The sequence below is a fragment of the Rhinolophus hipposideros genome, assembly GCF_964194185.1.
Source record: "Rhinolophus hipposideros genome assembly, chromosome: 7".
NCBI lineage: Eukaryota > Metazoa > Chordata > Mammalia > Chiroptera > Rhinolophidae > Rhinolophus > Rhinolophus hipposideros.
Window position 1 is genome coordinate 81,167,206 of NC_138053.1, and position 12,031 is coordinate 81,179,236.

Here is a 12,031-nt window from a genome sequence, read left to right on the forward strand (position 1 = left end):
TATCTTTTCTTTCTGAGTTATTTCCCAATAACATTCTGAAAACAGTCATTGTCCCAGCTACAAAAACCAGCTTACTGAGCCTGAAGCTGTTTGTGTTGCTATGTATTCTATTAACACTTCGTAAACTGTAAGTGGGTGGTTATATGCAACACATAAGTAAAGAAATAAGTGGGAAATATAAAAATAAAGCTATAATAGCTTTTTTAAAATCCATGTACATAATGATTCAAAATGACAAGCTGGTATAAAAAGAAAGTTTCCTATTATGTCCATCAAGCCACCAGAATCATGACAAATGGATTTCTTCAAGCTGAGGAAGTATTGACATTAATTTCATAGCTGGCCATTGTGTTTCCAGTTTGAAAATATGTTTGATATAATTAGACCTCAAGGAGATACTGCAGGCAGGACTTGATAGATTTCTCATTTATCTTGGTTATCTTGTATAGCTTCAGATAGCCTAAAATTTTAGGTACTCATTTGGAAATACAGCACATTCTTCTTCCCCCCTTGGATCCCCTCCAGACTTCTAAATACGTCACAATGAGGTATGTCTAGTTCCTTAGGGTTACCTCAATCCTAATATCTCCCATCCTGAGTGGACCTGTGCAAAGATAAAACACCATGGACTTGTAAAAATATTATGCCATATCCTGTGATTAAAACCGGAGGTGGGTGGGGATAAATTGGCTCTAATATTTTGTGCTCATTAGTAAGTTTTGCTTTTCCATTAGGAGATTGTTAATTTTGTTTTTTCCTCATAATGATTCACTTTTACCAACATGACTTCCAACTCTCAGCTGAAGGAAAAACTTCCCCATAGCTCAGTCAAGACAGTAGATCTTAAAGTGCCTGGAAGACAAGCCTTCTGGATTTGCTCTCTGTAGCAGTAACTTGCAGAGTAAGAAGATCACATTTCTAGCACACACATGGTGATTTCCCTAATTCTTTCAATCCAGCCTCCAGTTGGCAAATACCAGTATGCTCTGGAGACTTCTCCAACTTGTTATTGGCAAAGTATTCTTTCTTATGCTAGATGAAATTTGAAATGTCTCCAGCAATTTTAATTCAAATACAAAGGATATCCCTTTTTTTCCCTGATAAATACTTTTTTATCACATTAGTATTTAAATATGGATTTGATCTCTTAGCAAGCTGGGCTGTGTGATAAAATGGGGGTGGTGGGCAAGCAAAGTACTGGGAAGGAATTTTCGTTCCCTGAAGGAAACAATCTTGAGCTCATAGCTGGAAGCAGAGGAAAGTAATACAGACATACTATTAATACTCACAAACTACTGAGATATCTAAACCGAAATATTAAGAACTCTATATTATGCATATATAAATATTTTATAGCCACACACTAGAAAATTTTTGAATCTTTCGATGTTATAATAAAAATCTAATGGTCACCTTTACACATTTTGTTTTACACATCATCAGGTTTTTAATTCTCAGTTGACAAATTCAAAAAGGTTTTATCTGACTATACACTGACATTAATAATTTTATGTAAACTTAGCTTAGTTAAGCTTGCATTTACTGTATGTTAATATTGCTGTTCTCTCTTGAGTTTAAGCCTATAACTATGGCTACAGGAGTCAAATAAATACACTAGGCCGCTTGCTGCAATAGAGAACACAGGCTTTTTAAAAAAAAAAAAAAAAAAAAAGATAAGTAGTGTTATTCTTAGTGAATGTGTGTGTGTGTGTGTGTGTGTGTGTGTGTGTGTGAGTGTGTGTTTGAAATGAGAGCAAACGCAAGCTCTGTGAAAGGGACTCAATGTTAACTTATACAGATAGATACAACTTACTACTAGATACTGTTATAATTGCTTCATCATTATACATTCATTGTTTCAAATTAACTCAATCCATGCGTTGGCACATATACACCAGTGGCATGTCATTTATATTCCTACATGTTTCTGACGCATTTGCCTAATGCTTTATGGAGAATCGGTATATCCTCTATCAATAATTTCATGAGCGACACTTGGAGAACATTGATCTAAACCGCAGACAGAGAAATAGTCTTGAACAAAAGAAGGAGGGAATTTAAGAATAGATGAAACTGCAGAGGTGTTTGTTAAGTGGAACCTAGGAGAGAAATTGCATCTTTATTTCCACCTGAAGTAGGAGATGGACTCCTCAGCCAAAAGAAGAAGCAAAAGGATCGCAGAGTAAAGAACTTTGAGAAATTCAGATATATGAAGTTGATTTCCATGGAAACCTCATTATCCTCTGATGACAGTTGTGACAGCTTTGCTTCTGATAATTTTGCAAACACGAGGCTGCAGTCAGACCACGCAGGCTGAAGAACCCGCAGTCAGTGACGGCGGACCGGACACATCTCCGGGTGGCCGTGAAGTTCCCAACTCGAAATAACAGTGGGGCAGCCAACAAAAGACCAGCACCCTCCAAGCCCTCAGAGAGTTCTGTGAATGATTCCAGTTCTGATTCAGAAGATGAAAATGGCATGAAGTTTTTGGAGAAAAGGGCTTTGAATATAAAGCATAACAAAGCAATGCTTGCAAAACTAATGTCAGAATTAGAAAGCTTCCCTGGCTCATTCCCAGGACGGCGTTGCCTTCCAGGCCACAGTTCACAATCAAAGACACCCCGAAGGCGTACCTTCCCAGGTGTTACTTCCAGGAGAAACCCTGAAAGGAGAGCTCATTCTCTTGCCAGGTCAAGGTCCTGGATCCTTGGGTCCCTTACTGCTCTACCCACAGAGGAGGAGGAAGAAGAGGAGGATAAGTACATGTTGGTGAGAAAAAGGAAGGCTGTGGACAGCTACATGAAAGAAGACGACACACCCAGAGGTCGTTGCCAGGGATCCACGACCTTTCCGCATGTTATTCACCTAGTGGAAGAAATTACAGAGGATGAGTTGGAGAACATCTGCTGCAATTCTCGAGAGAAAATATATAGTCTTTCATTGGGATCTAATTGTCATCAGTGTCGCCAGAAAACTATTGATACCAAAACAAACTGCAGAAACCCAGAGTGCTGGGATGTTCGAGGCCAGTTCTGCGGTCCTTGCCTTCGAAACTGTTACGGCAAAGAGGTCAAGAACGCTCTGCTGGATCCAAGCTAGCACTGTCCACCTTGTCGAGGAATCTGCAATTGTAGCTTCTGTCGGCAGCGCGATGGGCGGTGTGCAACGGCCCATCACAAGGTGTGCAAGTCCTTGTGTACTTGGCCAATTACCAGGGCTTTGGAATGTTCTTGCTTACTTGAAAAGTCTGAAACAGGAATTTGAAATGCAGGCATAACATTTAGAAGATCCACTGCCTGCCTTCCACTGCATCTATTTTCCTTGTTAAACTTTCCAGTTTTGTCCTGTGGTTGAAACCCGAGTTAAAAATTTTGATGGCCAGTCTGTTTCATAGGAAACTCAAATCAAGTTTATTTCATTAAAAAGGTGTTTCCAAGCATTGTGGAACGTATTGCTTAACCTTGCTTTGCCCTGCTATTTCTCCTTTGCTTTCCTCCATCCCTCACCCCACACCACCCCCCCCTTTTTCTTTTAGTTTCTGAATTCTTTTTAAATGACAGTTTTATGAAAGCATGTTTGATTTAATTGGTGTTCAGATAGCCTTAGAATCCACCTATAAAACCAACCACTTAGAAACACAGTAATAGTGTTAACTACCTACATCTTTTGAATTCTAGAGACCAGCTATCAAGTTGTTGACACAAAAACAATGGGTATGATTCAGTATTTTGTACTAGTTGACATTTTTAACAGAATCAAGGCACAAAGTTTTAAAACTATGTGGAAAAATGAGACGATTGTTGGAAAGTGGAATATGTTACTTTGGACGCCTCATGAGAATATTTCATATTTTGTGCTATTACCCAAGTTGTCAGAGCTGAGACTTGGTTGCTACTGTCTCCCACCATGAGATTGGGCGGTGCATCAGGCTCTCACAGTCCTGACCCAAAAGTTTGCAGGCAGTGATAGAAGTCATTGCAGAAAAGACATGTAGGGAATTAGGATGGTGAGGCTGATTTGAATCTATGGTATAATGGTAGTTTGCCAAATTTATTTCAGTTCATGAATGTAAGGTATTTCAAATAAATTCTTGATTGTTTTGCATTGGGGAATTGATACTAATACTAGTTTACAGTCCTTTGTGGCATTTGTTTTCTTGAAGAACTTATAAACTAGCCACAGGATTCATGTTCAGGTTTTAAGCACTTTTAGAACAATGAGAAGTGCCTTTTTGGAGATGGGTGACTTTCCATTTTGTTAACTTCACATCGCCAGTTTAGTTTCTGGGCAGATTGCATGTGTCGTCCATATCCCCCTCCCCTGTGTTTTGCATTAAATTGTTTGGTAGAGGTGAAATCTTAAGTGTCTATTTTACTTTGCATATGCAGCCTATTGCTGTGCCCATTCTGATGCATAATTGGACCTTGAATCACTAATTGTATATAGAGCTTTTGTTCTGTAATGCTTTTATACAAAGTTTTTATTTTAATAATAAAACATTTGATTCTAAAAAAATAATAATTTCATGAGCTAACATTAAGGAAAATAATAGTGCATTCAAATACGGTCCATCGTCATGATGCTGTTTCTTCTCTGGTCAGCATCCACTTGTCCGATGTCTCCCTCTTTTCCCCCAGATTCTGAAAACTGCTCTCTTCTAAGCTCTAACCATATGAATCCTGGACAACCCTCTTGTTCTTAAATGATCCTGACACTGAATATGATTGAATAAGTTTCTTTGATTTTTTTTTTCCCCAAATAGGAGGCAAAAGTTTTAAAATATCAACTTTTGAACGTGTTGGAAATCCTATAACTCTATGAGGAGAAAATTTCTTGTTGGTCAAGAGAATGATAGCTTAGTGCTGAGATCACAAAAGAATTCAAGTCCCCATTTCTAGTTAATATTGAGTCCCACAGGCCACACCATCCTCCCTGTGATTAGGTTTTCCAACCCCTTCATTAATTATGTAATATTATTTTTTATGGTCCAAATTGGTCAGAATAGGATTTCAATAACGTACAAATAAACTAACATCCTTTTTTCAGGTGCCAAATGCTGAAAAAAATGTGTGTTGACATTGTGGGGACTAAGTATTCTTTCTGTAACAAAGAGTCAGAAGTATTTTCTTTTTGAGGACTTATAAGAACAGCAACAACAAAAATTAGTTATAAAAATTGAGGCACTATAGGGAATTACTTTAAAAACTTCGTTTTAGTTAATATAAATTTTAAAAAGCAACAAAAATATTCAAAAAGTCGACACTAATTATTGGATCAAAATGGCGGCGTGAGGTGAGCCTTTGTAAAGCTCCCTGGAATTTACAACTAATCGAACAACAATAACTCCACAAAGGACTCCCTGCACAGCAGACGGGCAAGACAAAGAAGCCCACTACTGAATTCACCTCCAGGTGGGTGAATCCCGCGAGCGGGGGAAGAGGGAAGGGAAAAGTGCAGAGATGGAGCAGCGCGGGTGCAGGATGCAGACCTAGCTCAGTGCTAGGAGCTCGCTGCATCCCGGAACTACCGCAGCTGCCAGAGAGGGAAGAACACGGACTGCTAGGGCTCTGCTTATGGCCCACAGAGCTGAGGGGGCAGCATATAACACGGCTGAAGCCAACGTTCACGGCAGAGACCTCAGAGAAAAGACTGAGGGAAGAAGGCTGAAAACGGTGGTTTGAGCCCTCACTGCTGCAGAGAACTGAAGCCTTAGGCACTGAGACTAGCCACCCCCTTCCTACCCTCCCTGATCTCACCCCGCCCCCACCTGCCTGGTTCCAGTAGCTGAACAGTAGCAATGTCAGATCAAAAGAACAGAATATTTGCTATTCTGAGAACTGTGGACCGCAGACACAGATTGGCAGCCCAAGTAGTTCCGGCAAAGGGGAGGGAGCTGTGGAAGCGGGACTGGCTCTGGTGGTGGTCGCACCATTGCTCTGGGCCACCTCTCACAACTCACCCTGCCCCTGGCTCCACCTATCTGGGCGTATCCCTGCAGGAGTAAACAGAGCTGCTGAAACATATGGGCGCTGAATCTGGTGCAGAAAGAGCTTTGGAACTTCAAAAGCTCTCCGCACCCTCACAGAGACGTGGTGCCCTATGACCCAGGTGAACTATTAACAGAGGAGAGGCCCGTCTCCCAGGGAATCCCCCCATTGTGTGAGAAGCTGGAAAAGTGCAGAGAAAATATAGCACTACTGTGTCAGAGAGAGAAAAAAAGGCTGCAGACAGAGAGAAAATAAAACATTCTTCCAGCAAGTATTGGAAAACAAAAGAAAGACCTCTTCTTAGCAACCTGTTGCAGAAGCCACTCCTGTAGATGTCTAGGAAGATAAATAATAAATCAGTAATTGCCATGAATAACCAAGGCAACAAGACAGCTCAGAAAGAAAGTGAAAAGTCTCCAGAAAAGGAACTTAAAGATATGGAAATATGAGACTTAAATGACAGAGAATTAAAGATTGCAGTTCTGAAAAAAATCAACGAGATGCAAGAAAACACAGAAAGGCAGCTTAATGAACTCAGAAACACAGAATCAAAAAACAGAATCATAGAATCAAAGAACTCAGAATCAAAGAACAACATGAACATTTTACAAAAGAATTTGAAATTTTAAAAAAGAACCAAATAGAATTACTGGAGATTAAGAACTCAATAGAAGAAATTAACAATGAAATAGCCAGCTTAGGTAGTAGTGTTGACCAAATGGAGGAAAGAATTAGTGACATCGAAGATAGAAACTTGGAAATTACACAGATGTAAGAAGAAAAAGACTTGAGACTTAAAAGAAATGAAAGAACTCTACAAGAACTTTCTGACTCCATCAGAAAGAGCAATATAAGAATAATGGGCATACCAGAAAGAGAAAAAGGAACAGAGAATATATTCAAACAATTGTTGATGAGAACTTCCCAAACTTGTGGACAGAACTGGATCCTCGAATCCAAGAAGCAAATAGAACCCTAATTACCTCAATCCCAACAGGCCTTCTCCAAGGCACATTGTACTGAAGCTGTCTAAAATCAACGACAAAGAAAGAATCCTCAAGGCAGCCAGGGAAAGGAAGATGGTAACCTACAAAGGAAAGCCCATTAGATTATCATCAGATTTTTTAGCAGGAACTCTACAAGACAGAAGGGAGTGGAACCAAATATTCAAACTATTGAAAGAGAGAAATTATGAGCCAAGAATAATATATCCAGCAAAGATATCCTTTAGATATGAAGAGCAATAAAAACTTTTCCAGACATACAGAAGCTGAGGGAATTTTCTAATACATGACCTGAACTACAAGAAATACTACAGAAGGCTATTCGACCACCATCAACAGGGACAATTGTGACAACATAAAAGGGGGGAGAATAAAGGCCTGAGCTGGAATATGGGAATGGAGAAAGTAAGCGTGCTAAAGAAAATGGAATACTCTAAATATCAAACTTTCTTTTACATGAACTTAAGGGTAACCACTCAAAAAAAAAAAAAAATCCAGAACTGAAATATATACTGTAATAAAAGAAGAAACAGAGGGAATCATCATAGAATACCACCACACAGAAATCATCGACAACAACAAAATGGCAAAGAAACAATGGAGACACAGCCTTATCAGAAAACTAAAGATAGGAAGACAGGAAATCCTCACATATCAATAATCACCCTAAATGGAAATGGACTGAACTCAACAATAAAAAGACACAAAGTAGCAGATTGGATCAAAAAACTAAACCCAACCATATGCTGTCTCCAAGAGACACATCTCAGTTACAAGGTCAAGTATAGACTCAAAGTGAAAGGGTGGAAATTGACACTCCAAGCAAATGGTACCCAGAGAAAATCAGGTGTAGCCATAATGATATCAGATTAAACAGACTTCAAGGTGAAAAAAATAACAAGAGACAAAGATGGACATTTCAAAATGGTAAAGGGGACTATACAACAAGAAGACATAACAGTCATCAACATTTATGCCCCCAATCAGGGAGCACCGAAATATACCAAGCAACAACTAACAAAACTAAAGGGAGAAAATTGACCAAAACACAATTATACTAGGGGACTTAAATACATCAATGACAGCTATGGATAGATCAAACAGAAAATAAATAACGAAATAGCGGCCCTAAATGACATATTAGATGAAATGGACATAATTGCCATATATAGAGCACTTCATCCTAAAACATCAGATTATACATTCTTTTTGAGTGTACATGGAACATTCTCAAGGATAGACCATATATTGAGACATAAAATCAGCCTCAGCAAATTTAAGAAGATTGAAATCATACCAAGCGTATTCTCTGATCACAAGTCTTTGAAATTGGATATAAACTACAAAAAGAAAGCAGGGAAAAACACAAATACATGGAGATTAAACAACATACTTTTAAAGAACGATTGGGTCAAAGAAGAAATTAGAAGAAAGATCAAAAGATACATAGAAACAAATGACAATGAAAATATAGCCACCAAAATTTTTGGGATGCAGCGAAAGCAGTTTTAGGAGGGAAATTTATAACATTATAGGCTTATCTCAAGAAACAAGAAAAATCCCAAATAAATAACTTCACGTTACACCTTAAAGAACTAGAAAAACAAGAACAAGTGAAACCCAAGGTCAGCAGAAAAAAGGAAATAACAAAAATCAGAGCAGAACTAAATGAAATAGAGAACAAAAAGACAATAGAAAAAATTAATGTGACAAAGAGCTGGTTCTTTTAAAAGATTAGCAAAATTGACAAACCCTTGGCTAGACTCACTAAGATAAAAGGAGAGAAGACACTAATTAACAAAATCAGAAATGAAAAAGGGGAAGTTATTATGGATACCACAGAAATACAAAGGATCATCCAAGAATACTATGAAGGAATATATGCCACCAAATTCAATAACCTAGAAGAAATGGACAAGTTCTTAGAAACATATAGCCTTCCAAGGCTCGACCATGAAGAACTGTAAAATCTAAACAGACTGATCACCATTAACAAAATTGAATCAGTCATCCAAACCTTTCCCAAAAGCAAAAGTCCGGGACCAGATGGCTTCACCAGTGAATTCTACCAAACCTTCAAAGAGGATCTAATACCAATCCTGCTCAAACTGTTCCAAAAAATTGAAGAAGAGACAAGTACTCCCTAACTCATTTTATGAGGCCAACATTACCTTGATACCAAAACCCGGTAAGGACAACACAAAAAAAGAAAACTACAGACTAATATCTCTGATGAATACAGATGCAAAAATCCTAAACAAAATTCTAGCAAATCGATTGGAACAATGCGTTAAAAGTTTATTCATCACAACCAAGTGAGGTTCATCCCAGGGGCACAAGGGTGCACAACATACGTAAACCCATCAATGTGATACATCACATAAACAAAATGAAGGACAAAAATCATATGATTATATCAATTGATGCAGAAAAAGCATTTGATAAGATACAACATCCATTTATGATTAAAACACTTCATAAAAATAGGTATAGAAGGAAAATACCTTAACATAATAAAGGCCATATATGATAATCCCTCAGCTAATCTCATAATTAATGGTGAAAAACTGAAGCCCTTTGCCCTATGTTTAGGAACACGACAGGGCTGTCCCCTATCACCTCTGCTTTTCAACACAGTGTTGGAAGTCCTCGCCAGAGCAATCAGGCAAGAGAAAGAAATAAAAGACATCCAAATTGGGAATGAAGAAGTTAAATTATCACTCTTTGCAGATGACCTGATGCTTTATATAGAAAACCCTAAAGACTCCACCAAAAAGCTATTAAAAACAATCAATGAATACAGTAAAGTTGCCGGCTACAAAATCAATGTACAAAAGTCCATTGCATTCCTATATACTAACAATGAACTAACTATATAGTAACATATGACTAACTATATACTAACAATGAAATCTCAGAAAAAGAAATACAAAAACAATTCCTTTTGCAATTGCAGCAAAAAGAATAAAATACCTAGGAATAAACTTAACCAAGGATGTGAAGGACCTATATGCTGAAAACTATAAGACATTTTTGAAAGAAATTGAAGAAGACACAAAGAAATGGAAAGACATTCCGTGCTTATGGATTGAAAAATCAACATACTTAAAATGTCCATATTACCCAAAGCAATATACAGACTTAATGCAATCCCCATCAAAATCCCAATGGCATTTTTTAAAGAAACAGAACAAAAAATCATCAGATTTTTTTGGAACCACAGAAGTCCCTGAATAGCCAAAGCAATCTTAAGAAAAAGAATAATACTGGAGGTATCACACTCCCTGACTTTAACTTGTACTACAGGGCAACAATAATCAAAGCAGCATGCTACTGGCAGAAAAACAGACACATACATAGACCAATGGAATAGAATTGAGAACCCAGAAATAAAACCACATACATATGGACAGATAATTTTTGACAAAGAAGCTAAAAACATACAATGGAGGAAATACAGCTTCTTCAATAAATGGTGCTGGGAGAATAGGATAGCCACGTGCAAAAGAATGAAACTGGACTGTTATCTGTCACCCTGTACCAAAGTTAATTCAAAATGGATCAAAGACTTAAGCATAAGACCTGACACAATAAACTGCATCGAAGAAAACATAGGTACTAAACTTATGGACCTTGGGTTCAAAAGCATTTTATGAATTTGACTCCAAAGACAATGGAAGTAAAAGCTAAAATAAACGAGTGGGAGTATATGAAACTTAAAAGCTTCTGCACAGCAAAAGAAACCATCGACAAAATAAAGACGCAACCAACTGAATGGGAGAAGATTTTTGCAAACAGTGCCTCCAATTAGGGTCTAATATCCAAAATATACAAGGAACTAATGAAACTCAACAACAAAAAAACGAACAACCCAATTGAAAAATGGAGAGGACCTGAACAGACATTTCTTCAAAGAGGACATACAAATGGCAAATAGACATATAAAAAAATGCTCAACATCACTAATCATCAGAGAAATGGAAGTAAAAACCACAATGAGATATCACGTCACCCTAGTCAGAATGGCTATCATCAACAAGACAAATAGTAACAAGTGTTGGAGAGGCTGTGGAGAAAAAGGAACCCACATACACTGTTGGTGGGAATGCAGACTGGTGCAGCCATTATGGAAGGCAGTGTGGAGGTTCCTCAAAAAAATTACAAATAGAATTACCATATGACCCAGCAATCCCTCTCCTGGGTATCTACCAGAAAAATCTGAAAACATTTATCCATAAAGACACGTGTGCTCCAATGTTCATTGCAGCTTTATTTACGGTGGCCAAGACATGGAAACAACCAAAATGTCCTTCGATAGATGAATGGATAAAGCAGTTGTGGTATATATACACAATGGAATACTATTCTGCATTAAGGAAAGATGATATAGGAGCATTTGTGACAACATGGATGGATCTTGATAGTATAATATTAAGTGAAATAAGTCAGACAGAAAAAGCAGAGAACCATATGATTTCACTGATATGTGGTATATAAACCAAAAACAACAAAAGAACAAGACAAATAAATGAGAAACAAAAACTCATAGACACAGACAATAGTTTAGTGGTTACTGGAGGGTAAGGGGGTGGGGGTGGGAGATAAGGGTAAGGGAGATCAAATATATGGTGATGGAAGGAGAACTGACTCTGGGTGGTGAACACGCAGTGGGGTTTATAGATGATGTAATACAGAATTGTACACCTGAAATCTAGGTAATTTTACTAACAATTGTCACTCCAATAAATTTAAATGAAATAAATAAATAAAAAAAATTCAAAAAGTCACATACCATCTCAGGTATAGATTATCCAACATTTTATTAGATTATTTATTCATTTATGAAATAGGACTTGAGACCTGCTAGATATATGTAATGTCCTAGGCACTTCCGGACCGTGGTGGTTTAGGAGACAGGCCCTGGCTCTCATGGATATGTACCTTGGGGAGGTAGTGGTTCAATGTTGTCACATAATATAAAAATAAATGCACTAACTTCAGGGATGAATAAGTTCTATGGAAGAAATAAAATAAGACTAT

At 37.7% G+C, this 12,031-nt stretch overlaps 1 pseudogene across 1 annotated transcript; it reads left to right on the forward strand.

Annotated features, from left to right (window-relative positions):
* The first annotated feature begins 2,173 nt into the window (after nucleotides 1–2,173).
* On the forward strand, nucleotides 2,174–3,277 carry LOC308499664 (cell division cycle-associated protein 7-like; annotated as a pseudogene). Its single transcript has one exon. The product of its transcript is annotated as a cell division cycle-associated protein 7-like (transcript).
* Nucleotides 3,278–12,031: the final 8,754 nt, after the last annotated feature.